A 27,514-nucleotide genomic window follows, 5' to 3' on the forward strand; every position below is an offset into this window, starting at 1 on the left:
TGTCCTTTGCTTTAAATATCTTAAAAACAAACTACAACAAAAACAACAGTCCCAGCAGAATGAGCATTAGCCATATTGTGGACGTGCCCTGTGTGCTGCACCATTGAACACTTAAAGGGGTTATGTAGAAGTTTATATTGCTGAACTATCCTCAGGATAGGTCATCAATATTGGATCGGCGTGGTCTGACACCTGACATCCCTGCCGATCAGCTATTTGAAGAAAAGGAGATGCTACATGCGAGCTCCACTTCCTGTTCATTACAGTGCACTTTGTCTCGGAAGCGAGTGTAAGTGGAGCGAGTACTTGTAATTACACTACGGCGCCGCTCTACAGGAGATGATAGGCAGTGTAATGATCAGGAAGCGGTGCTCACCTCCTCGTAAAACAGCTGCTTGTCTAGGGTGACGTGTGTTGGACCACCGGCGATCAGATATTGATGACCTGTCATGAGGATAGGTTATCAATATAAATCCCTTCACAACCACTTTAAGTTGACTGCAAGTCCTGGTGCTCTGTGGCTGTGCTGGGCAAATGCTTTCAGCCTCAATGTGTCACTTGCTTCCTATGGCAACCCTGGCCCCTGCAATCTCACTGCTGCCATCCAGGCCACACATCACTCTGTAAAGGAGTCTATATTTTTCCATTCTGTATCACTATTACTGTACATGAATAATGAGGACGCAATACCATGTGTCCTGCCAATTTGGGAGATGGGGGGGCAGACAGGCTGTGGTTCAACTGTTCATAATTTTTAAGTAATTAGGTAAAACTTAAACCAGTTGTCCAGCCTCATATAAGATTTTAAAACCACCCCCACCCAGCGGTACTTGTCACATGAAGCTTACTTACCTACTCCACAATGCTTGCTTCCGGCTCTTTAGGTCCACTACTCTCCAAATTTCAAGTGTCACAGGTAAAAATCCAGCACAGAAGGAGTCACATGCACCACTGAGACAGTCATTGGCTGCAGAATTAAGCCTCATGCACACAGCTGTTGTTTTGGTCCGCATCCAAGCCGCAGTTTTGGCGACTGGGATGCGGACCCATTCACTTCAATGGGGCCGCAAAAGATGCGGATAGCACTCCGTGTGCTGTCCGCATCCGTTTCTCCGTTCCATGGTCCGCAAAAAATATATAACCTGTCCTATTCTTGTCCGCGTTTTGCAGACAAGAATAGGCAGTTATATCAATGGCTGTCCATGCCATTCCGTAAATTGCTGGACGCACACGGGCGCCATCCGTGTTTTGCTGATCGCAAAACACACAACGGTTATGTGCATGAGGCCTTACTATATTGTGCCATTCCTTTATTATTCCTTCTTGAAGTTTATGAATGAATTGCTAGCGGCTTGCAATAAAGGTCCATCTGGGTATTACCAGTTGGTGCCACCAATCGGTGCTACCAGTATCAGACTGTGCAACTAACACTCAGATGGACTTTCATTTCCAATTGCTCGTAATTCCATGGTACTTCCTAAATTTCCATTTACTCAAAGGTGAAATTTGACCAGTGTTATTTTCAATGGACAAATGGTTTGGTATTATGACCTGAGCATAGATTGCCCACATCATGCTTGTGTTTACTTCTAGTCTAAATGAACATGTTTTTGAGCTTTTTGCTCTTCAAGCTGTATTAACTAATCTCACATTGATTCATGGAATGTTTGAAGCCCGGATTTAATTAATCTTATTTGCATGTTACTTACCATCTTGGCTTGCTTAATTGCTAATTAAATAAAGGAGAAGATAATGACGATGAACCCACTTCATACTGCAGTCATGACTTTCAATTCTGAAAGTGTTGACTTGTGCATTCATGGCCACATCAGCTTAATTCGATCATCATTTTTTTTTAACAAGTTTGGATGGTGCCTTTAGCATATCATATTATGTTTCATACGTTCGTGAGTGCTTCACTTGGATGGATCAATTTCAAAAGGCGCCCAGCCATGTATCCAAAGCTTCTAAAAGCTGTTTTTAAGGGAATATTCAGCGTTATTGTAACCACTGTCATTTCATGATAAGCAAAATGATTGTCTGACCTTGTTGAAAAGTAGAGGTATGGTGGGAAAAGAGAGATAGACACTATAAGGTCACATTATTGGTGTTTTCCTAGAATGTAAAAGGTTTTAGTAATGTAATAAGATAATAATTTTTTTCAGAATAGGGGACAAACTATATGAATGAATAAAAATACATTAATAGTGATGAAGTATCAAGTCTTGACAGGTTGTAGTTTGGTATAGCTTGCTAGTTACAGTAGGTAAGGCTGTGTATTTGTGAAACCAACTAAAGACTGTAGAATTATGGTCGGCCAACCTCCATTCATTCACTCAATTTAAATTCAATGTACCTTATTTTAGTGGAACTAAGAATTTTAGGGGCTTTGCGCCAGTAATTATGATTCTTTACACAATTATCCACAACATTATAGCACAGATTGTGTGTTTCTAAAGACTTTAATCAATGAATTGACATATTCTAGCTTGTCATGTCCCCTGTTTAGTCAAACAATTTTTGTTAGTTTTTCTTTATGGATATTGTGCTTCTAAGACGTCATGATACTAGATGAACTCTAGACAAGACTGCATGTCTATTCATTATATCCTTAGATATACCCACAAATAGTTATTTTCATATTCTTTTCGGGTACACATATCTCATATATATATATATATATACAGTCATGTGAAAAAATTAGGACACCCTTTGAAAGCATGTGGTTTTTTGTAACATTTTTAATAAAAGGTTATTTCATCTCCGTTTCAACAATACAGAGAGATTAAAGTAATCCAACTAAACAAAGAAAACTGAAGAAAAGTCTTTTCAAGATCTTCTGTAAATGTCATTCTACAAAAATGCCTATTCTAACTGAGGAAAAAGATAGGACACCCTCACATGTATTCCCTCTTAAATTGGCTCAGATCTCACACAGGTATATCACACCAGGTGCACATAATTAGTAGATCGTTACTCTGCATGTTGAATGAGGCTTGCCCTATTTAAACCTCAGACATTTAGTTTGGTGTGCTCCTGACTGTTGAAGTGAGAGTGAGCACCATGGTGAGAGCAAAAGAGCTGTCAGAGGACTTCAGAAAAAAGATTGTAGCAGCCTATGAGTCTGGGAAGGGATTTAAAAAGATCTCAAAAGATTTTGAAATCAGCCATTCCACTGTCCGGAAGATAGTCTACAAGTGGAGGGCTTTCAAAACAACTGCCAACATGCCCAGGACTGGTCGCCCCAGCAAGTTCACCCCAAGAGCAGACCGCAAGATGCTAAAAGAGGTCTCCAAAAACCCTAAAGTGTCATCTCGAGAACTACAGCAGGCTCTGGCTACTGTTGATGTAGAAGTACATGCCTCTACAATCAGAAAGAGACTGTACAAGTTTAACTTGCATGGGAGGTGTGCAAGGAGGAAACCTTTGCTTTCCAAGAGAAACATCGAGGCCAGACTGACATTTGCCAGAGATAAAGTTGACAAAGACCAGGACTTCTGGAATAATGTTCTTTGGACAGATCAGTCCAAAATTGAATTATTTGGACACAACAGCAGAGGACATGTTTGGCGTAAACCAAACACAGCATTCCAAGAAAAGAACCTCATACCAACTGTGAAGCATGGCGGTGGAAGTGTCATGGTTTGGGGCTGCTTTGCTGCAGCAGGACCTGGTCAGCTCACCATCATAGAATCCACGATGAATTCTACTGTGTATCAGAAGGTGCTTGAAGAACATGTGAGACCATCAGTTAGAAAATTAAAGCTGAAGCGGAACTGGACCATGCAACATGACAATGACCCAAAACATACTAGTAAATCAACCAAAGATTGGCTGAAAAAGAAGAAATGGAGAGTCCTGGAATGGCCAAGTCAAAGTCCAGATTTGAATCCCATTGAGATGCTGTGGGGTGACTTGAAAAGGGCTGTACGTGCAAGAAACCCCTCAAACATCTCACTGCTGAAAAAGTTCTGCATTGAGGAGTGGGGTAAAATTTCCTCAGACCGATGTCGAAGACTGGTAGATGGCTACAAGAACCGTCTCACTGCAGTTATTTCAGCCAAAGGAGGTAACACTCGCTATTAGGGGCAAGGGTGTCCTATCTTTTTCCTCAGTTAGAATAGGCATTTTTGTAGAATGACATTTACAGAAGATCTTGAAAAGACTTTTCTTCAGTTTTCTTTGTTTAGTTGGATTACTTTAATCTCTCTGTATTGTTGAAACGGAGATGAAATAACCTTTTATTAAAAATGTTACAAAAAACCACATGCTTTCAAAGGGTGTCCTAATTTTTTCACATGACTGTATATATATATATATATATATATATATATATATAAATTAGTTTCTGTTGTCTATTCTTTATGCGCGACCAAACGACTGGACCGATCTTCACCAAATTTGGCACACAGGTACATTAGGTTCCTGAGATATTCCCCAAAAAATCACCTACATTAGCCAATAGAAGCCTGCAAGTCTTTCACCCATATCCCAACTGCCATACACACGGTCACTTATCAGCCAATAGAAGCTTGCAGGCCCTTAGTCTCCACATACACACAGTTTTACTCCAGGTTTCCATAACAACCAGGCCTATTTTCTTCACTGCTGTAGGTCAGCTTTAGGCTAGGGCAACACAACGACAATAAGTCGCACGACACATAGGGCGCAACTACACTGCTACATGCATCCATCTTTGATGGATTTTTTGCGACTGTTGTGTTTCAGTCGCAGCATGTCACATGTCGCAGTGCAACACGATAGCCTATCATTATAAAAATTGTTGTGCGACATTGGTACGACAAAATGTTGTACGACACATGTCCTCGTGTAGCCCTAGCCTTAAAGGGGCATGATGCTGTTGAGGTCACTGTTAAGGGGGCAGGGGCCACTAGTAAAGGGGCAGCTGCTGTGGAGGTGACTGTTAAAGGGGCGGGCACTGTGGATGTCACTGTTAAGGATGCAGGCCGCTGCAGAGGTCACTGGTAAAGGGGCGGGCACTGTGGATGTCACTGTTAAGGATGCAGGCCGCTGCAGAGGTCACTGGTAAAGGGGTGGGCACTGTGGAGGACACTGTTAAGTGGGCAGGGGCCACTATTAAAGGGTCTGCTGCTGTGGAGGTCACTGTTAAATCAACAGGGTACTGTGGAGGTCACTGTTAAGGGAACGGGGTACTGTGCAGTCACTGTTAAAGGGGCAGGTGCTGTAGAGGTCACTGTTAAGGGGGAAGGCCCCTGAGGAGGTCAATGTCAAGGGAGTGGTGTGCTGTGAAACTCACTTGTAAAGGGGTGGGCTGCTGGGAAGGTCAAAGATAAGGGGATCGGTAGCTGTGGACGTCCCATTTTAAGGAGGCAGGGCACTGTGGGGGGGGTCAGTGTTAAGGCGTGAGGGGCTGTGGAGTTCACTGTTAAGGGAGTGGAGTACTGTAGAGGTCACTATTATGAGGGATAATGTTGATATCTTTTAACGGTACACAGAAACATTAAATGAAATAGATGGAATAAACCCGTGCAAAGCCGGGTCCTTCTGCTAGTATTAAATAAATATCTGTTGACCCACAGACATAATTTGCTTGACTAGTGTAAGGTTTCAATGTTACTAGATTACAATTAACCTAAATAGCCAACTTCTCTCCATGACTTAGGTTTGGTTTTTGGTACTCTGCTGCTTCCAGAACTGTGATAAACAGAGGTTCTACTGGTTTATTCCCTGTTTGACAGAGCATCAAAGCAAAGGATTGTGGGTAGCAGTAAATAACTCAAAGTGGTATATCTAGGAATATCAGTTTGGGTATTCACTTGCTGTAGGTTATGTCCTGCATTAGAGACTTGTAATGTAGGACAAAAAAGTGTCATTGATAAGAACAAGGGGTTTGGTTAGTGGCACACGTCCTTCTGATGTCAGGACACATCTCACTGCCCTAAAGCATGATGTCAGAGCAATCAAATGAAAAAACTAGGCAGGAATTCAAGATGGGGGACAAGAAAAAAATTGCAAATGAGGTAAATGTGTAAAAAAATAATAATAAACAATCTAAGGGGAGCTAGAGTAAGGCTACAATAACACGACATAGAAAAATTGTCTGTTAAAATCAGATAAATTGTCCGTTTTTAACAGATTTTTTATTTTTTTTGCGAATGACTTACTAAGAAACGTGCCCTTCAATTGTATGGGGGCTGTCAGTAAATGAATACAGACAGGATAGAACACGTTCTATTTTTTTCACCTCTGTTATTCATTGGCAGTCCAAAAAACTGTCATGTGGAATAACCCCTTAGACGAGCATTGTTCTTCACATGGACATGTGACAACCATTAAAAGAATGTCCATCACATGGGTGCTGTGAAAAGTAGTTTATGGCACAACTCTTTAACAACATTTAACCAGTGTCATCTATGGAGAAGTGGCAACACAATTAAATTGAAAGTACCAAAATCTCAGGTCTCACGAGATGACACCAATAGGCGTCGCTGAGACCTGAGAGTGCCTCCGCACTGACGCCTTTCCGCGTTAGTGTGACGGCAGGAGGTTAAAATAACATAAAATGCGTACAAATAACAAGTAATCATCTCAATCTAGGAGGAGAAGGTCCATATGGAGTAGGAGGTTGAGGAGGTGGTGGATGTGGCGGTCTAGTTGGATGTGGCGGTGGAGGAGAAGGAGGTAGTCTACACTTTTTTTATTTATTTTTTTGGTTCAAATTTGGGTAGACCCCAAAACATTGGGAAATATAAAAAATAAAACAAAGAGAAAATGTGCTGCAGTACAACAATGGCTGGGTGAGGCCGGTATACATGTCTATTCTGCACAAGGTACAGACAAGACCTGTGGGATCCCTGCCTGGTTAATTTTAATGAACGTGAGCTTGTCCACATTGGCTGTGTACAGGCGGCTGAGCTTGTCTGTGATAACCTCCTCCTGCCGTGCTAAACAAACCTTCAGACAATACACTGGCTGCAGGGCAGGCCAGCAACTCCAAGGCGTGAAGGGCAAGCTCAGGCCATGTGCCCAATTTGGAGACCCAGAAAATGAAGGGGGCAGACCCATCAGTCAGTATGTGTAGGCCTGTGCACACATACTGCTCCACCATGTCGCACGTCCCCGTGATATCCACAATTCAATTAGATATTTTCTCTATTAACTTTAAATGTTCTTTTATGTGCTTACCATGGTGATCAAGGGTAATCAGAGTTCCAAGGGAGGTCAATGGCTGAAATCTGATGGGGTTTAAATGTGGGATAAGTTATTAAAGCGGCAAAAATTGAAGGAAAGGAGAGGGCGCATGGTAATTACCCATTCCCGACTCAGGGAGGTAGTGAAAATAAATAACAACACAGGACTCTTAAGATGCTCTATTATTGGAATGAGTAATAAAAAATTACAGGGAATGTCACTGCGGTGTTTTGAGGAAACATTATACAGGAGAGGCCCTGCTGCCACTTTGTTGACTCTAGATAACTTCTGCCTAATCGTACGTCCCCGTGACTTCATTTGGATATCTTCCCTATCAACTTTCAATGTTCTTTTGTGCACCTACCATGGTGATCACGGGAAATAGGGAATCAGGGTTCCATGCCAGAGAGGGAGCCTGAGAAAGCAATACCACATCACAGGGAGGTCAATGGCTGAAATCTGATCGGGTGGAAATGTGGAACAAGTTATTAAATTAAATTCAGCACATGTGCCAGGCAAGGCATGTGCGTCAAACCGGCTAGTCGTCAAAGCTGCTACGAGATTTCGCCCATTATTGCACACCACCAGGCCGGGCTTGAGGCTCACTGGCACCAACCACTCATCGGTCTGTTGGTCAAGGCCTGTCCACAGCTCATGCGCAGTGTGGGGTTCAGTCCCCCAAACAGATAAGTTTCAAAACTGCCTGCTGTAGTTTCCCCCCTTGCCGTGCTGAAGTTGGTGGTGAAAGTGTTACACTGACCGGATGAGGAGGCGGCAGAGGATGAGGAAGCAGAGTAGGAGGAGGAAGCAACAGGAGGCAAAGATAAACGCCCTGCAATCCTCGGTGGTGGAAGTACATGTGCCAAACTGCTATCCGCCTCAGGCCCAGCTGCCACTGCATTTACCCAGTGTGCTGTTAGGGAGCTATAATGTCCCTGACCGTGCTTACTGGTCCACATATCCGTAGTTAGGTGGGCCTTGCCACAGATGGCGTTGTGCAGTGAACACCTGATTTTGTCCCCCACTTGGTTGTGCAGGGAAGGGATGGCTTGCCTGGAAAAGTAGTGACGGCTGGGCACAACATACTGTGGAACAGCCACCACCATCAGATTCTTAAAACTGTCCGTGTCCACCAGACGGAATGACAGCATTTTAAAGGCCAGGAATTTGGAAATGCTGGCATTCAGGGCCAGGGATAGGGGGTACTTTCTCTTTCGCTCCAATGTTTGGGAGATAGATAGCATTAACGTATCCATGGGTTATTGTGGAGATGCTTGGTGAGTCGTGACCGAGGTAGTGGCGTTGCTGGTGCATCCTCTGTTTGCAGGGTAACAGGTGCCACTGTCACTCTAGAGGGGGATGAAGAGGCCGAGACTGCAGCAGAAGAGGAAGCAGGAGGAGCCAGAGACCTTTCTTGGTTTTTGAGGTGTCTACTTCACTGCAGCTTGTGCTTTGCACTTAGATGCCTGGTCATGCAGGTTGTGCTCAGGTTTAGAACGTTTATGCCTCGCTTCAGGCTCTTATTGCACAGCGTGCAAACCACTTCTGTGTTGTCATCAGCACATTGTCTGAAGAACTGCCACACCAGGGAACTCCTTGAAGCTGGCTTTGGTGTGCTCAGTCCCTTGGTGCAGTGGACGGTAGCAGGTGTACTGTCTAGGGGCGGCCGTTCTGCTTTTGCACCCTGCTCTCTCTTTTGTTGTGCTGGTGGCTCTCTGCGACCGCCGCCTCTTCCTCCGAACTACACAAGTCACTCGCATGACTTTGATTCCATGTGGGGTCATGAACCTCAGCGTCCTCCACATCATGTTCCACCCACTCTTCACCCCTGCCCTCCTTGTTGGTCTGCACACTTTTGAAAGCCCCAGCAGTTGGCACCTGTGTTTCGTCATCATCCGAAATGTGCTGTGATGGTCCTCCCATGTACTCATCCTGAAACATAAGTGGTTGGGCATCAGTGCACTCAATCTCTTCCACTTCTGGAGCAGGGCTATGTGGATGGCCCTGGGAAACCCTGCTAGCAGAGTCATCAAAAAGCAGAAGAGACTGCTGCATGACTTGGTTCTCAGACTGGCTGGCTGATTTGCAAGGGGGTGAGGTGAAAGACTAATTGCCATGGGCTGCAGGTGCCAACCAGGGCTTGCCACCTATTTTCTCCGACTCGCCCCGCCCCCTTTAGTTACTGACCCAGCCAGCCCGCAAGTGGCGTCGCTAGAGGGGGGCGATGGGGGGCAATCACCCCCTATGTTGTTTGTTGCCCCCTCGGGTGCCCCCCCGCTGATTCCCCCAGGTGAATACTAATGAGCGCTTACATTATGGAAGGGCTCATTAGTACCGAAGGACCAGGAAGTGGTGAATGCTCTGTACTCACCACTTCCTGGTTCTCGGTTGTTGGCTGTGCAGAGCTGCACACAGCATGAGGTCTCTCTGTGAGCGCCAGTTTAGAGCACAGTCGACTGAGGAGGGAGAAAATTTCAGGCGGCGTCTGTCCAGGAGCAGGAGAGGTAAGTGGTTTTTTTATTGTATAAAAAATATGGCTGCTGGGGGCATTATGGGGGCTAATTGGAGGCATGTGGGGGCTAATAGGAGGCATATGGGGGCTAATTGGAGGCATATGGGGGCTAATTGGAGGCATATGGGGCTATGGGGGTTAATTGGAGGCATATGGGGGCTATGGGGGCTAATTGGAGGCATATGGGTCCTAATTGGAGGCACATGGGGGCTAATTGGAGGCATGTGGGGGCTATGGGGGCTAATTGGAGGCATATGGGGCTAATTGGAGGCATATGGGGATAATAGGAGGCATATGGGGGCTAATTGGAGGCATATGGGGCTAATTGGAGGCATATAGGGGCTAATAGGAGGCATAGGGGGGCTAATTGGAGGCATAATGGGGGCTAATTAGGCATATGGGGCTAATAAGAGGCATAATGTGGGCTAATGAGGCATAATGGCTTATAATGGGGCTAATGAGGCATAATGGGGCTAATAAGAGGAATAATGGGGACTAATGAGGCATAAGGGCTTATAATGGGGGCTAATGAGGCATAAGGGCTGATATGGGGGCTAATTAGGCATAAGGGCTGATATGGGGGTGATAAGAGGCATAATGGGGGCTAATAATAGGAATAATGGGGGCTAATGAGGCATAAGGGCTGATATGAGAGGCATAATGAGGGCTAATGAGAGGCATAATGTGTCATCCACATATGCCCCCATAACAGTGTGTCTTCCACAGATCCACCATAACAGTGCGCCTGCGCACTGACGAGAGACAGAAAGAAGGGGAAAGAATCCGCGGAAGCAAGCAGAGGACGGCACGGCAGACGACTGAATAGCTTTTTTGTAAGTAAATAGCTTTATTATAAAGGTATCACTGCATACCGCAATTCTCTCGTATTTTGTAATCTTATTTATATATACTTATTTAGTTTTTGCCCCTGCATTTTTGACTGTGGTATCTTTGTGCCCCCCCTATATATTGTTCCTAGAGTCGCCACTACGGCCCGCTGCTTAGGCTGCTTACTTAGACAGTTTACAATCATGATTGCTCGCCTCTCAGTTCCTGGCCCTGCAGCCTCCGGCACCTCCGGCTCTCCACTGGCTCAGGGCCGCCCAGCTCCTGCCCAGCTCCCGCCCACCACTGACAGCGGCGGAGAGATTGAGAGAGCCGAGGAGACGCCGATTCTGTGGCCCCAAACCCCGCCCCCAGGCCGACTCTATTACAGCCTGTCTGTGGCCCCAGACCCGGGACCCCCGCCTCTGACTCCACTGACAGGCACGCCCAGTAGGCAGGGTGGCTGCTGGAGGCGCGGGCGGCAGTTTAGTGTTGTGGGTGTCGGCACGAGCAGGAGGCACAGGAGGCAACAGACAACTTTTTTAAATTATTTTCCTGTCTGCTATGTAGAGCCGGGGTATAAAACAGCCAACAATGCAAATATGTCAACCTCTGAACTCACAGATGGATTAACTATATTATTGTCCCTGGCACATATGCAGGTGCAGGTGTAGTTCGCACAAAAATTGGTTTGTCGCCCACCTAACTAACAGATGGATTAAGTATTAAATTATTAATATTTATTTTAGATGTTGCATTGCGCCCACCAAAAAATTGCTGTAGGAAGGTCAGCCACAGAATGAACGGACAGATAAATTTTCTTTCTGTGTCCGGGGTGTAAATAGGATGTGTTGCACATGTGCCCTGGCTGGACAATTGTGTACCTGGCCCATGTTGGATGGATTTACTGTATTTATTTGCCTGGCTGTCAGATATGTAGCGCAGGCTGCAAAGGTACTTTAGGGCAAAAAAATATGGGTTTTTTCTTAACCACAATGGCCCAGTTGTATTTACTGATTATATTTCACTATCATATTTGCAGTGCAGGCCGCAAAGGTACTTTATGGGAAAAAAAAAGATGATTTTTTCACCCACAGTGAAACAGATGGATTTACTGATTGTATTTCACTATCAAATTTGCAGTGCAGGCCGCAAAGGTACTTTATGGGGAAAAAATAATAATATTTTTTCACCCATAAATGAAACAAATGGATTTAACTGACTTTCTTTCACTATCACAAATGCAGTGCAGGCCGCATAGGTACTTTATGGTAAAAAAAAAAAAAGAAATGTGTTTTTTGACTCACAATGTCCCAGTTGTATTCACTGATATATTTCACTATCAGATTTGCAGTGCAGGCCGCGAAGGTACTTTGTGGGAAAAAAATGATTATTTTTTTCACCCACAGTGAAACAGATGGATTTACTGATTATATTTCACTATCAGATTTGCAGTGCAGGCCGCAAAGGTACTTTATGGGGGAAACAAATATGTTTTTTTTCACCCACAGTGAAAGAGATGGATTTAACCCCTTAAGGACTTATGACGTACTGGAACGGCATGTTTTCCGAGTCCTTAAAGGGAACCTGCCACAGTTTTATGACTTATTCTCTTAGCAAAATGCTGTCTCGCTTTCTTTAATTGACCCAGTCAATCTGCCAACATCTTGTATTGAAAAGCTCCAGCTGATAATGACGGGTCCTGAATATTCATGAGCTCCTGACTCTCCACGCCTACCTGCTGCTGATTGACAGTTATTTTCCATATGAATCAGCAGCAGGTGGGCAGGAGAGTGGCTATAGCTCTGAATTAAATATACGCTGGATTCAATGACATTGCGCTGGACTCAAATCAGCTCATTAGCAAGCGGCATGTGGCATCTTTTTGTGTATATTATGAGGTAACCATCTGTCACACCAGTAAGCAAATACATCTACGGTACTTTTTAGTAGTTAATGATTGTATTTAATTAGTTAGATTATAATCAAATATCCACATGACAGGTTCCCTTTAAGGACCCATGACGTACCGGTACGTCATAACTTTAAAACTATATTGTGGCATAGTGAGGGTTAATAGGAACAGGATATCCGCCAAAGTCAATTCAGACCTGCGGTTTGCGGCTTTACCTGCAGTTTGCGGCGGCGATCGGCGGTGTCATCGGATCCCCATGCAGCTGTAGGGGGAACCCAATGGCATGGAAGGCAGCGCGATGCCTTCCTTAGCTTCCTTCTGGTGATGAGCCTGGAGATCCAGCCCCCTGGATCCCCTGGTTTAAAAAAATAAATCATTGTGTAAAACTTACATAAATAAAATAGAAAGTATACATATTAGGTATTGCTGCATCCGTGACAACCTGGTCTATATAAATATCACATGATCGAACCTGTCAGATTAATGTCGTAAATAACAAAAAATAAAAATGGTGCCAAAACAGCTATTTCTTGTTACCTTGCCTCACAAAAAGTGTAATATAGAGCAACCAAAAAATCATATGTACCCTAAACTAGTACCAACAATACTGCCACCCTATAACGTAGTTTCTAAAATGGGGTCACTATTTTGGAGTTTCTACTCTAGGGGTGCATCAGGGGGGCTTCAAATGGGACATGGTGTCAAAAAAAAACAGTCCAGCAAAATCTGTTTTCCAAAAACCGCATAGCATTCCTTTCCTTCTGCGCCCTGCCATGTGCCCGTACAGCAGTTTACAACCACATATGGGGTGTTTCTGTAAACTACAGAATTAGAGCCATAAATATTGAGTTTTGTTTGGCTGTTAACCCTTGCTTCGTTACTGGGAAAAATTGATTAAAATGGAAAATTTGCCAAAAAATTGAGATTCTGAAATTTCATCTCCATTTGCCAATAACTCTTGTGGAACACCTAAAGGGTAAACAATGTTTGTAAAATCAGTTTTAAATACCTTGAGGGGTGTAGTTTTTTAGATGGGGTCACTTTTATGGATTTTCTACTCTAGGGGTGCATTAGGGGGGCTTCAAAACGGGGGGCTTCAAAACAACCAGTCCAGCAAAACCTGCCTTCCAAAAACTGTATGGCATTCCTTTCCTTCTGCGCCCTTCCGTGTGCCCGTACAGCGGTTTATGACCACATATGGGGTGTTTCTGTAAACTACAGAATCAGTGCCATAAATATTGAGTTTGGTTTGGCTGTTAACCCTTGTTTTGTAACTGGAAAAAAAAAAAAAGGAAAATCTGCCAAAAAAGTGAAATTTTGAAATTGTATCTCTATTTTCCATTAATTCTTGTGGAACACCTAAAGGGTCAACAATGTTTATAAAATCAGTTTTGAATACCTTGAGGGGTGTAGTTTCTTAGATGGGGTAACTTTTATGGATTTTCTACTCTAGGGGTGCATTAGGGGGGCTTCAAATGGGACATTGTGTCAAAACAACCAGTCCAGCAAAACCTGCCTTCCAAAAAACATATGGCATTCCTTTCCTTCTGCGCCCTGCCGTGTGCCCGTACAGCGGTTTACGACCACATATGGGGTGTTTCTGTAAACTAAAGAATCAGGGTCATAAATATTGAGTTTGGTTTGGCTGTTAGCCCTTGCTTTGTAACTGGAAAAAAAATATTAAAATGGAAAATCTGCCAAAAAAGTGAAATTTTGAAATTGTATCTCTATATTCCATTAATTCTTGTGGAACACGTAAAGGGTTAACAAAGTTTGTAAAATCAGTTTTGAATACCTTGAAGGATGTAGTTTATAGAATGGGGTCATTTTTGGGTGGTTTCTATTATGTAAGCCTCGCAATGTGACTTCAGACCTGAACTGGTCCCTAAAGCCTTGTAACATCCCCAAAAAATAAAATACGATTCCCAAAATGATCCAAACAGGAAGTAGACATATGGGGAATTTAAAGTAATAACAATTTTTGGAGGTATTATTATGTATTATAGAAGTAGAGAAATTGAAACGTAGTAATTAGAAATTTTTTTTACAAATTTTTGGTAAATTTTGTATTTTTTATAAATATAAATGAGGGTTTTTTACTTCATTTTACCAGTGTCATGAAGTGCAATATGTGATGAAAAAAACAATTTTACAAAGGCCTGGATAAGTCAAAGCGTTTTAAAGTTATTAGCACTTAAAGTGACACTGGTCAGATTTGCGAAAAATAGCCAAGTCCTTAAGGTGAAATAGGGCTGAGTCCTTAAGGGGTTAACTGATTTTCTTTCACTATCACAAATGCACTGCTGGCCGAAAAGGTACTTTAACCACCTCCGGACCGCCTAACGCACATGTGCGTTCCGGAGGTGGCAGGCTGGCGCACAGTCACGCATATATGCGTCATCTCGCGAGACGCGAGATTTCCTGTGAACGCGCGCACACAGGCGCGAGCGCTCACAGGAACGGAAGGTAAGCGAGTGGATCTCCAGCATGCCAGCGGCGATCGTTCGCTGGCAGGCTGGAGATCCGAATTTTTTAACCCCTAACAGGTATATTAGACGCTGTTTTCATAACAGCGTCTAATATACCTCCTACCTGGTCCTCTGGTGGTCCCTTTTGTTAGGATCGACCACCAGAGGACTCAGGTAGGTCAGTACAGTCGCACCAAATACCACACTACACTACACTACACCCCCCCCGTCACTTATTAACCCCTTATAAACCCCTGATCACCCATGATCACCCCATATAAACTCCCTGATCACCCCCCTGTCATTGATCACCCCCCTGTCAGGCTCCGTTCAGACGTCCGTATGATTTTTACGGATCCACGGATACATGGATCGGATCCGCAAAAAGCATACGGACGTCTGAATGGAGCCTTACAGGGGGGTGATCAATGACAGGCGGGTGATCACCCATATACACTCCCTGATCACCCCCTGTCATTGATCACCCCCCTGTCATTGATCACTCCTCTGTAAGGCTCCATTCAGACGTCCGCATGATTTTTACGAATCCATGGATACATGGATCGGATCCGCAAAACACATGCGGACGTCTGAATGGAGCCTTACAGGGGGTGATCAATGACAGGCGGGTGATCACCCATATACACTCCCTGATCACCCCCCTGTCATTGATAACCCCCCTGTAAGGCTCCATTCAGACGTCCGCATGCGTTTTGTGGATCCGATCCATGTATCCATGGATCCGTAAAAAATCATGCGGATGTCTGAATGGAGCCTTACAGGGGGGGTGATCAGTGACAGGGGGGTGATCACCCTGATTACCCTGATCACCCCTGTCATTGATAACCCCCCTGTAAGGCTCCATTCAGACGTCCGCATGCGTTTTGTGGATCCGATCCATGTATCCATGGATCCGTAAAAAATCATGCGGATGTCTGAATGGAGCCTTACAGGGGGGGTGATCAGTGACAGGGGGGTGATCACCCTGATTACCCTGATCACCCCCTGTCATTGATAACCCCCCTGTAAGGCTCCATTCAGACGTCCGCATGCGTTTTGTGGATCCGATCCATGTATCCATGGATCCGTAAAAAATCATGCGGATGTCTGAATGGAGCCTTACAGGGGGGGGTGATCAGTGACAGGGGGGTGATCACCCTGATTACCCTGATCACCCCTGTCATTGATAACCCCCCTGTAAGGCTCCATTCAGACGTCCGCATGCGTTTTGTGGATCCGATCCATGTATCCATGGATCCGTAAAAAATCATGCGGATGTCTGAATGGAGCCTTACAGGGGGGGTGATCAGTGACAGGGGGGTGATCACCCTGATTACCCTGATCACCCCCTGTCATTGATAACCCCCCTGTAAGGCTCCATTCAGACGTCCGCATGCGTTTTGTGGATCCGATACATGTATCCATGGATCCGTAAAAAATCATGCGGATGTCTGAATGGAGCCTTACAGGGGGGGTGATCAGTGACAGGGGGTGATCACCCTGATTACCCTGATCACCCCCTGTCATTGATAACCCCCCTGTAAGGCTCCATTCAGACGTCCGCATGCGTTCTGTGGATCCGATACATGTATCCATGGATCCGTAAAAAATCATGCGGATGTCTGAATGGAGCCTTACAGGGGGGGTGATCAGTGACAGGGGGGTGATCACCCTGATTACCCTGATCACCCCCTGTCATTGATAACCCCCCTGTAAGGCTCCATTCAGACGTCCGCATGCGTTCTGTGGATCCGATCCATGTATCCATGGATCCGTAAAAAATCATGCGGATGTCTGAATGGAGCCTTACAGGGGGGGTGATCAATGACAGGGGGGTGATCAGGGAGTCTATATGGGTGATCACCCCCCTGTCATTGATCACCCCCCTGTCATTGATCACCCCCCCCCCCCCCTGGTAAGGCTCCATTCAGACATTTTTTTTTGGCACAAGTTAGCGGAAATTTTTTGTTTGTTTTTGTTTTTGTTTTTTCTTACTAAGTCTCATATTCCACTAACTTGTGTCAAAAAATAAAATCTCACATTTACTCACCATACCCCTCACGGAATCCAAATGCGTAAACATTTTTAGACATTTATATTCCAGACTTCTTCTCACGCTTTAGGGCCCCTAAAAAGCCAGGGCAGTATAAATACCCCACATGTGACCCCATTTCGGAAAGAAGACACCCCAAGGTATTCCGTGAGGGGCATATTGAGTCCATGAAAGATTGAAATTTTTGTCCTAAGTTAGCGGAAAGTGAGACTTTGTGAGAAAAAAACAAAAAAAAAATCAATATCCGCTAACTTATGCAAAAAAAAAAAAAATTCTAGGAACTCGCCATGCCCCTCATTGAATACCTTGGGGTGTCTTCTTTCCAAAGTGGGGTCACATGTGGGGTATTTATACTGCCCTGGCTTTTTAGGGGCCCGAAAGTGTGAGAAGAAGTCTGGGATCCAAATGTCTAAAAATGCCCTCCTAAAAGGAATTTGGGCCCCTTTGCCCACCTTGGCTGCAAAAAAGTGTCACACATGTGGTATCGCCGTACTCAGGAGAAGTTGGGGAATGTGTTTTGGGGTGTCATTTTACATATACCCATGCTGGGTGAGAAAAATATCTTGGTCAAATGCCAACTTTGTATAAAAAAATGGGAAAAGTTGTCTTTTGCCAAGATATTTCTCTCACCCAGCATGGGTATATGTAAAATGACACCCCAAAACACATTGCCCAACTTCTCCTTAGTACGGCGATACCAGATGTGTGACACTTTTTTGCAGCCAAGGTGGGCAAAGGGGCACATATTCCAAAGTGCACCTTTCGGATTTCGCAGGCCATTTTTTACACATTTTGTTTGCAAGGTACTTCTTACACATTTGGGCCCCTAAATTGCCATGGCAGTATAACTACCCCACAAGTGACCCCATTTTGGAAAGAAGACACCCCAAGGTATTCCGTGAGGGGCATGGCAAGTTTTTAGAATTTTTTATTTTTGTCGCAAGTTAGTGGAATATGAGACTTTGTAAGAAAAAATAAAAAAAATAAAATCATCATCATTTTCCGCTAACTTGTGACAAAAAATAAAAAGTTCTATGAACTCACTATGCCCATCAGCGAATACCTTAGGGTGTCTACTTTCCGAAATGGGGTCATTTGTGGGGGTTTTCTACTGTTTGGGCATTGTAGAACCTCAGGAATCATGACAGGTGCTCAGAAAGTCAGAGCTGTTTCAAAAAGCGGAAATTCACATTTTTGTACCATAGTTTGTAAATGCTATAACTTTTACCCAAACCATTTTTTTTTGCCCAAACATTTTTTTTTTATCAAAGACATGTAGAACAATAAATTTGGCGAAAAATGTATATATGGATGTCGTTTTTTTTGCAAAATTTTACAGCTGAAAGTGAAAAATGTCATTTTTTTGCAAAAAAATCGTTACATTTTGATTAATAACAAAAAAAGTAAAAATGTCAGCAGCAATAAAATACCACCAAATGAAAGCTCTATTAGTGAGAAGAAAAGGAGGTAAAATTCATTTGGGTGGTAAGTTGCATGACCGAGCGATAAACGGTGAAAGGAGTGTAGTGCCGAAGTGTAAAAAGTGCTCTGGTCATGAAGGGGGTTTCACCTAGCGGGGCTGAAGTGGTTAATGCCAAAAAATTTATTTTTTTTCACCCACAATGTCCCAGTTGTATTTACTGATTATATTTCACGTTGAGATTTGCAGTGCAGGCCGCAAAGGTACTTTATGGAAAACAAAAGATGACTTTTTTTTCACCCACAGTGAAACAGATGGATTTAACAGACTTTTTTTTCACTATCACAAATGCAGTGCAGGCCGCAAAGGTATTTTATGGCCAAAAAAAAGTGTGCTTTTTTTCACCCACAATGTCCCAGTTGTTTTTACTGATTATATTTTACTATTAGATTTGCAGCACAGGCCGCAAAGGTACTTTACGGGAAAAAAAATTATATGATTTTTTTTCACCCACAGTAAAACAGATGGATTTACTGATTGTATTTCACTATCAGATTTGCAGTGCAGGCCGCAAAGGTACATTATGGAAAATAAAATATGTTTTTTTCACCCATAAATGAAACAGATGGATTTAACTGACTTTCTTTCACTATTACAAATGCAGTGCAGGCCACAAAGGTACTTTATGGCACAAAAAAAAAAAAAGTTTTTTTTTTTTTTTTTACCCACAATGTCCCGGTTGTATTCACTGATTATATTTTACTATCAGATTTGCAGTGCACGCTGCAAAGGTACTTTATGGAAAAAAATATATGATTTTTTCACCCACAGTGAAACAGATGGATTTACTGATTATATTTCACTATCACAAATGCACTGCAGGGCACAAATATACTTTTTAGCAAAAAAATTATAATTTGTCCCCCTAGAATCTAACAGATGGAATTACTGAATTGATTACACTCACATATGCAGCACAGGGGTACTTTACAGAAAAAAATGTGAATATGTCACCCCCTGGGTCACTGAACTCAGATTACCTATATTATTTTCCCTTCCCCTGTCATATATGCAGTACAGGTGCACTTAAAAAATGGGTATATGTTGCCCACTGAACTAAAAGAACAGGATTAAATTATTGTCCCTGGCATATATGCATTGCTGGTGCACTGCACTTGCACAAAATGGCTGCCGACGCCTCCCTAACTAACAGTCACTGGGCTCAGGGCAGGGTAAAAAAAATGTTGCATTTCACTCACACAAAAAAAAAAAATTATCGCTGTAGATTGCAGAGTTAACAACAAGTTCTGATATCAGATTCCTTCCTATTCTCTCCCTCACAGCAGCAGCATCCTCTCCCTACACCTGAGTGACGTGCGGCACTACGTGACTCCAGCTTATATAGAGGCCGGGTCACATGCTGCACTGGTCAATCACAGCCATGCCATTAGTAGGCATGGCTGTGATGGCTTCTAAGGGCACACTAGTTAAACGCTTGTTGATTGGCTTTCAAAAAGCGCCATTAAATAACCGAACACCGAACTCAAACCCAAACTTTTACGAAAATGTTCAGGTCCAGGTACAAAAAACCCTAAAGTTTGGTACAAACCCGAACTTTATTATATATATATAATGTAAACTAATATTAGTGTTTTACCCTCTAGTGTTAAACCTTCTTACCACTGGTCCTATTTTTCTCTTATTACAGTTTGAACTGAGAAATGGTAACTATGTCTTGTCTGTGTATCCCAGAAAATCAGCCATGTTCCTCCTCCTCCTCACAATCTTGTGGCAAACTGTAAGAAAACTGGTCACAGCTGGGCTCTCTCTGCTGTACCCTGTCTTCAGTAGGACAAAAAGATTAAACTCTCTCTCTTTGTTATGCCCTACTCCCCCAGCCAGATCATAAGAGACGATGGCTGAAGAAATCAGAAAGGATTAATGGAAACCTGTCACATTGAACACGTTGAGCTGTAGGCAGCATGTTATAGAGCAAGAGGAGCTGAGCAGATTGATATATAGTTTAATGGGAAAATATTCAGTATACCGTAACTTGTAATTTTTCTATTTACAGTATATCCATGCTCTTTCTGGGCTGTGAAGTCAAGGAGGCGGTCCAATCAGTGATTGACAGTCTTCCCTCTATGACTGTGTATACAGACATAGCTGTCAATCACTGATAGGACCGTCTCCTTGACTTCAAAGCCCAGAATGAGAAATAATTTTAATGAATGATATACATCTTACATACAGTCCTGATCAAAAGTTTAAGACCACTTAAAAAATGGCAAAAAAATCATATTTGACATTGTTGGATCTTAACAAGGTTCCAAGTAGAGCTTCAACATACAAATACATACAAGGCCGTCCATAACCTTTCCCCTCCCTACATCTCTGAGCTACTTTCCCGATACACCCCTACATGCACTCTCCGATCCTCACAAGACCTCCTTCTCTCCTCTCCTCTCTTCGCCTCTTCCCACAATCGGCTCCAAGATTTCTCCCATGCATCTCTCATACTCTGGAACTCGCTACCCCAACATATCAGACTCTCACCTACATTGGAATCCTTCAAAAGAGACCTGAAAACCCACCTTTTCAGACAAGCCTACAACCAGTGACCCTGCTGCCTCCATACCGCCATGACCAACTTCACCCGCACCTACTGTGTCCTTCTCCCATACCATGTAGATTGTAAGCCCTCATGAGAAGAGGTATGTATACCTCTTCTCATATGTACAGCGCTGTGGAATGAATGGCACTTTAATAATAATAAATAATAATAATAACATGCAACAAGAAGAAATGAGAGTGAGACAAAACATTTTTGAGCATTCAATTAATTGAAAATAACAATTAAACTGAAACAGGCTGTTTTTCAGCTGATCCAAATTTTAGGACCAAATGCCTTTAAAAGGCCAAATCTGTGCAAAGATGTGGATTCATTGTCATTTTCTGTTAGGTAGTCACACGTTGTGATGGCAAAGGCAAAAAAAAACTTTTTGAACGTGGTCGGATTGTTGAACTGCATAAGCAGGGTCTCTCACAGCTGCTGAGGTGGGACGCAGTAAGACAGTCATTTGGAATTTCTTAAATGATCCTGGGGGTTATGGAACAAAAAAGTCAAGTGGAAGACCCAACAAAATTTTTACCTTGATGATCCTGATGATTTCCAACATTACTGCCATAACAAGCAGGTCCCACCTCAGATGTTTTCTACGTGCCACAGTGGAGGGGGTGCCATAATGGTCTGGGGTGCTTTTTCCTTCAGTGGAACAATGGAGCTTCAGGAAGTGCAGGGGCGTCAAACGGCCACTGGCTATGTTCAGATATTGCAGAGAGCATTCCTTATGACTGAGGGCCCTCATCTGTATGGTAACGACTGGGTTTTTCAACGGGACAACACTACAGTACACAATGCCCGCAGGACAAGGGACTTCTTCCAGGAGAATAACATCACTCTTTTGGCCCATCCTGCGTGTTCCCCTGATCTAAATCCAATTGAGAACCTTTGGGGATGGATGGCAAGGGAAGTTTACAAAAATGGACAACAGTTCCAGACAGTGGATGGCCTTCGTGCGGCTGTCTTCAACATTTGGAGAAATGTTCCCACTCACCTCATGGAAACGCTTTCATCAAGCATGCCAAAACAAATTTTGTAAGTGATAAATAATAACAGCGGAGCTACTCATTACTGAGTTCATGTTTGGAAGTTGGAGTTCTGTTTTGGGGGGTTTAGTTTTTTTTTGAGGTGTGGTCCTAAACTTTTGATCAGCTGAAAAACAGCCTGTTTCAGTTTATTTGTTGTTTTCATTAAATTGAATGCTCAAAAAATGATTTGTCTCACTCCCATTTCTTCTTGTTGCATGTTGAAGCTCTACTTGGAACCTTGTTACGATCTGGCCATGCTAAATATGATTCTTTGCCATTTTTCAAGTGGTCTTAAACTTTTGATCAGAACTGTATATACTGAATATATCCCCACCAAACTATATATCCATCTGATCAGCTTCCTCTGCTCTATACCATACAGAGGGCAGATTATGTCTCACTTTCATGGTGACAGGCTCCCTATAAACCCTTCATTCTTGGCAGAATTCCTATAAGACTGTTTCTGTCTTTATCAGAAAGTGCTGCAGACTGACAAAATTCTCTCTGCCGTGGAGAACAACAGCACTTTAGTGCAAGAGATGTCCACTCAATTGGGGTCTGTGCAGAGCGACATTTCTCTAATAAGAGAGAACCTGGTAAAGATCCGTGATCGAGTCCTTAATGTGGAAAAAACAGTGGACTCTTTGCAAACCGATATTAATATGTTAAAATCTAAAACTTTGTTTCTTGCTTCAGAAAATCAAGCACTACAAAATAAGTTAGAGGACTTTGAAAATAGGTCAAGGCGAAACAATGTCCGCATAATTGGTTTCCCAGAGGGAGCGGAAGGCCGACATTTAGAGGAACAACTTAAAGATGTGGTCTTGCATAACCTTGGTAGTGACTACTTTTTCTCTATGTTTCAAATAGAAAGAGCCCATCGAATCCCAGGAGGGAAACCTATCCCAGGGAGGCCGCCGCGTGCAATTTTAATGAAATTATTATCATCCGTCGATAGAGACATGATACTGAAAAGAGCAAGAGAATGTACTCCCATTGAATATCAGGGTACTAGGTTGCTCTTTTTTCCTGACTTTGCTCGGCAGACTCAGGAAAAAAGAAGAAATTTCATAGAGATAAAGAAATGCCTGGCGTCCAAGGAGATTAAATATTCCCTACAGTATCCAGCGAAACTAAGAGTGATCCATAACTGGGACTTCTCTTTTTTTTGAAACACCACAGCAAGTGTTAGATTGGATGGAGCAAAGGGGTATTTGAAATTGTGCACTACTATGATTGAAGCGTTGGAGGGGAGAGGGAGTGGCGGAGGGGGAGAATGGCCTGAGGTTAGAGGTTCGCTGACTGGGCGGATCAACAGAGAGGGGGGGGTGGGAGGGAAGGGGGAGAGGGAACCCACCTTGCAGGCTTGGGGTTTTTTGTGTTTTTTTATTTTTTTATTGTGATTGATGACTACTAGAATCGTATCCTGGAATGTTAGAGGGCTCGGGGAAAGGGTAAAAAGGCAAGCTATTATGGATGCATTAAAAAGGTATCTCCCAGCAATTATTTGTATAGTAGAAACTCATCTTACTAAGGAAATCGTGTCCCGTCTGACAATGGGATGGTATTCTCAATCTTACCACTCCACTTTTAGTAGCTCCTTGAGGGGTGTCTCAGTTTTGATTCATAATTTAGTGGACTTTATTCTTATAGAACCTCATATAGATGACCAGGGTAGATTTATCTTTTTGCATGGTAAGCTGCACGGGTACAGTTATATCCTCACATTTTTTTATATACCCCCGCCTTTCTCAATGTACCCACTGATCCAGTTAATACTTTTTTCTGAAAAGAGACCAGAATGTCGGCTAGTTCTGATGGGGGACTTTAATGCGGTCATGGACCCTAATAAAGATAGATTTTCACTAGATGCAGAACGGGGGAGGAATTTTTGCAACTCCCCGTTGCCACAGTTCTGTTTGGAGGTTGGAGTGGTGGACATATGGGAACACCTTGGCGGAGGAAAGAGAGTATACTCTTGCGTTAGCAGGGGTGGTAGAGCAATGTCCAGGATTGACCTAGCATTCACCAATTAGAGCAATCTGAGCAACATCCGGAAAATACGATACGGGGTAAGAACAGTGTCTGACCACTCACCCCTACTGGTTGAGGTTGGCATCGGGGAGAACAAGGACAGAAGGGGGCTAGGATTCAGGTTGAATCCATATTGGCTTGTTATTATGAATAACCTTCAGTCCATTAAATTACTGATATCCTCCTTTTGGGAGGTGAATCTACCCTCTGCTAACATCAATATTGTATGGGATGCTTTGAAAGCATATTTGAGGGGGGTTTTCATAAGTGAGATTGCTGCAGCAAAGAGAACATTTAAGAAAAAAGAGGAGGAACTGGCCAAGACTGTTGCACTTACAACGGAGCGATTTATTAGTCAACCCTCTGAGTATAATAGGGAATAGTTGCAGAAGGCTAGCTTTTCTTTGGAGAACTATGTAATAGAGAAAGCAAATCATAGAGTATTCTTTAAGGGTTTAAAATATTTTTCGGAGTCCGGACACCCTGGTAAGCTTTTAGCCAGGATAATTACACAACAAGATAAGAAAAATCAATCCATTGCTTCGATTTGCAATACAGAGGGGGAAATTATAACAGATCCAGAAGGAATTAGGAATACCTTTCTACAATACTTCACTCAGATACATGGCTCCTCCTTTGGCTTGTCGTCCGATCTGGCGACGCGGTTCTTGGAGAGGATTCCACTTTCTACTTTAAGTGAAGCTCAAGTAGAATACTTGGAAGGGGAGCTATCTCTCTCAGAGCTCCAAGAGGCCTTGGGGTCTATCTCGGGAAGCTCGTCGCCGGGGGCGGATGGCCTCCCATACGAGGTTTATCGTAAGTATGGTGAGGTGATTCTTCCTCAGTTGTTAGAGGTCTTTATCCAAGCATTACAGGGAGGGGGCTTACCATGCTCTATGCTGGAGGCCCTTATTGTCTTAATTCCTAAAAAGGATAAAGACCCGGTAGAAATGAGCTCCTATAGACCAATTTCCTTATTAAATACTGATGTTAAGTTATTATCAAAAGTTTTGGCTAGGAGGCTTTCGCGGGTCATATCCACCATCATCCACCCAGATCAAAATGGCTTTATGCCAAAAAGGGGCACCCATCATAACCTGCATAGGCTATTTATGAATATTCAGTCATCAGGGTGCGGTGCCCGCTCCATCCTGTCGTTGGATGCTACTAAAGCCTTTGACAGGGTGGAGTGGATCTTTCTCTGGGAGGTGATGAAAAAAATGGGCTTTGGCCCTAGATTTATAGCGATGGTTCAGTTATTATATAACTCTCCAATTGCCAGGATTAGGATCAATGATATGATGACAGAGAGTTTTATCCTAGGAAGAGGCACCCGCCAAGGCTGTCCTCTTTCCCCCCTTTTATTTAATATCCACATTGAACCGTTAGCAGTTAGTATAAGGCAGGACCCGCAGGTGGCTGGTTTTGGCATACTGGGAAAGCAGGATCGTGTATCCCTCTATGCAGATGACATCCTGGTCTTTATCCAGCAAACAGAAACCACTCTTCCCCGCATAATGGACCTGGTTGACCTTTTTTCTGCTCCGTCTGGCCTGGAGATCAACTGGGAGAAGACGGTTCTCCTCCCCATAGATGAGGTGCGAGGTGATTGGGATCCCCAGTTAACAATCTCTAATTCAATAAAGTACCTGGGGATTTTAGTTTCTGCCAAACCTCAGGAATATCTACAACTTAACCCGATCCCCCTGTTGATAAAGTTGAGGGCTAAAATTAAGATATGGCAAAAAATTCTGCCTGCTAGAGCGGACAGAGTTTCCTTAATAAAAATGGTAGTGCTGCCCCAGGTTCTTTATGACCTGCGCAATTCGCCGGTATGGATCGCAGACAAATATTTTAGATTGATAGAACGGATGCTAAACAATCTATTGTGGGGGAGGAAGCAGTGTGAGATTGAAGGTACTCTATTTTGCTATGCCCTATAATCGGGGAGGTCTTAACCCCCCCTATTTTAGGGGCTATTTTGTGGCTTCCCAACTTTGTTTTTTCAATGACTGGGAAAATGGGTAAGATCCTATTAGTCCGGGCGTTTCTATATGAATTGTAATTGCCTGAAGAATGTGAAGCTATACTTGAATATTGGAGTATCTCCAGGAATGCTAGAGGATGGCGGGATCTCCCGGCATCAAACAATGGAAAGAATTAATTTTTGTTCTTTTATAAAGCTGTATGGTATATGGGCGGGGGTCTGGGACTCGGGGCTCCGAGGGGCCCGGGCATCGGGCGTGACCCAAAGCGCGGCTCTTCCTGTCAGACATGAGGCTTGACTGCAGGGATACGACACAGGTGTGGTATGGGTGTTACTAGGTGTTTTCTTAAGGGGACAGAGCCAGCGTTTGGCTGTGTCCTTGTTTATACCCTCTTCAAAAGCCGGCGATTGTCGAGTGATACTCGATTGAGTCCCTCGGCTAAGAGATATAAATCTGAATATATGTGAGGCACGGTTAAGCAGGGCATTACTATCTAACTTTAATTATATGGGGATGAGGCAGTAAAATAGGTGAGTGGTTTTCCCACTATTGCGCTAGAAGACTGCTGGACCCCCTTGTTCGTTTTACGAAATGTTGCGATCAAAGATCGCGTAAGCCCGCTCCGTACTGTATGTGAGTATTAGTTGATTGGTCACTTGAGTGTCGGTCCTGCCGGTTGTGCTCGCCCGTGTTTGGGGGAGGGCGCGCGGGGTAAGCGCTTGCTGCCTGGTGGCCGTCTGGGCTGGGGGCCCTTGAACTCTGCCCTTTACTTATAGATAATACTATGTTAATCGAGATGCTTTGGGTGTCCACTTTATCAGGTTGTGGATGCTGGGCGATTCCCGCTTTTTCCCCAGTAAGTGAGATCTCCACCAGTTTTTTTATTACCTCTACAATCATGGATAACTACATGAAATTATTGTTGACTACTCTTACAAATTAGAAACTGACGGACTTATAGATTTTATAATATTATAAATGTAATATGGATATGAATCTTTTGTATTATAATTAATAAAATATATAAAAATAAAAAAAGAGGAAAACACACACAAAATGATTAAAAATACAGAAAAGTACTTGTCCTCTGCTAATCTACATATAATGGTGCATCCTTTATAGAGGATAGAGATAAGTAAGTCTCTCAAATTCGATTTGGATGTAATTCTCTCCTAAATGTTTAAATTTTCATCCAAACTAATTCTAACCAAATTGAAGGTGCTCTGATTGCCTGGAAAATTCTCTCTTTCTCTCTATTTCTCTCTCTCTCTCTCTCTCTGTCTCTATCTCTATTTCTCTCTTTCTCATTCTCCTGAACCAAGTCACACAACATTCAGATTCATTAGAATCAAGATTTTTTTTAAACATTTCCAAATTTTGAATTATTCCGTTTCATCTCTACCCTTCTAGTGCATACCCTAATTTCTATAACTTTCAAAAGATGATTTACTCGCCTGCTCATTTTTTGTTTGTCC

The sequence above is a fragment of the Bufo gargarizans genome, chromosome 2, assembly GCF_014858855.1.
Source record: "Bufo gargarizans isolate SCDJY-AF-19 chromosome 2, ASM1485885v1, whole genome shotgun sequence".
Taxonomy (NCBI): Eukaryota; Metazoa; Chordata; class Amphibia; order Anura; family Bufonidae; genus Bufo; species Bufo gargarizans.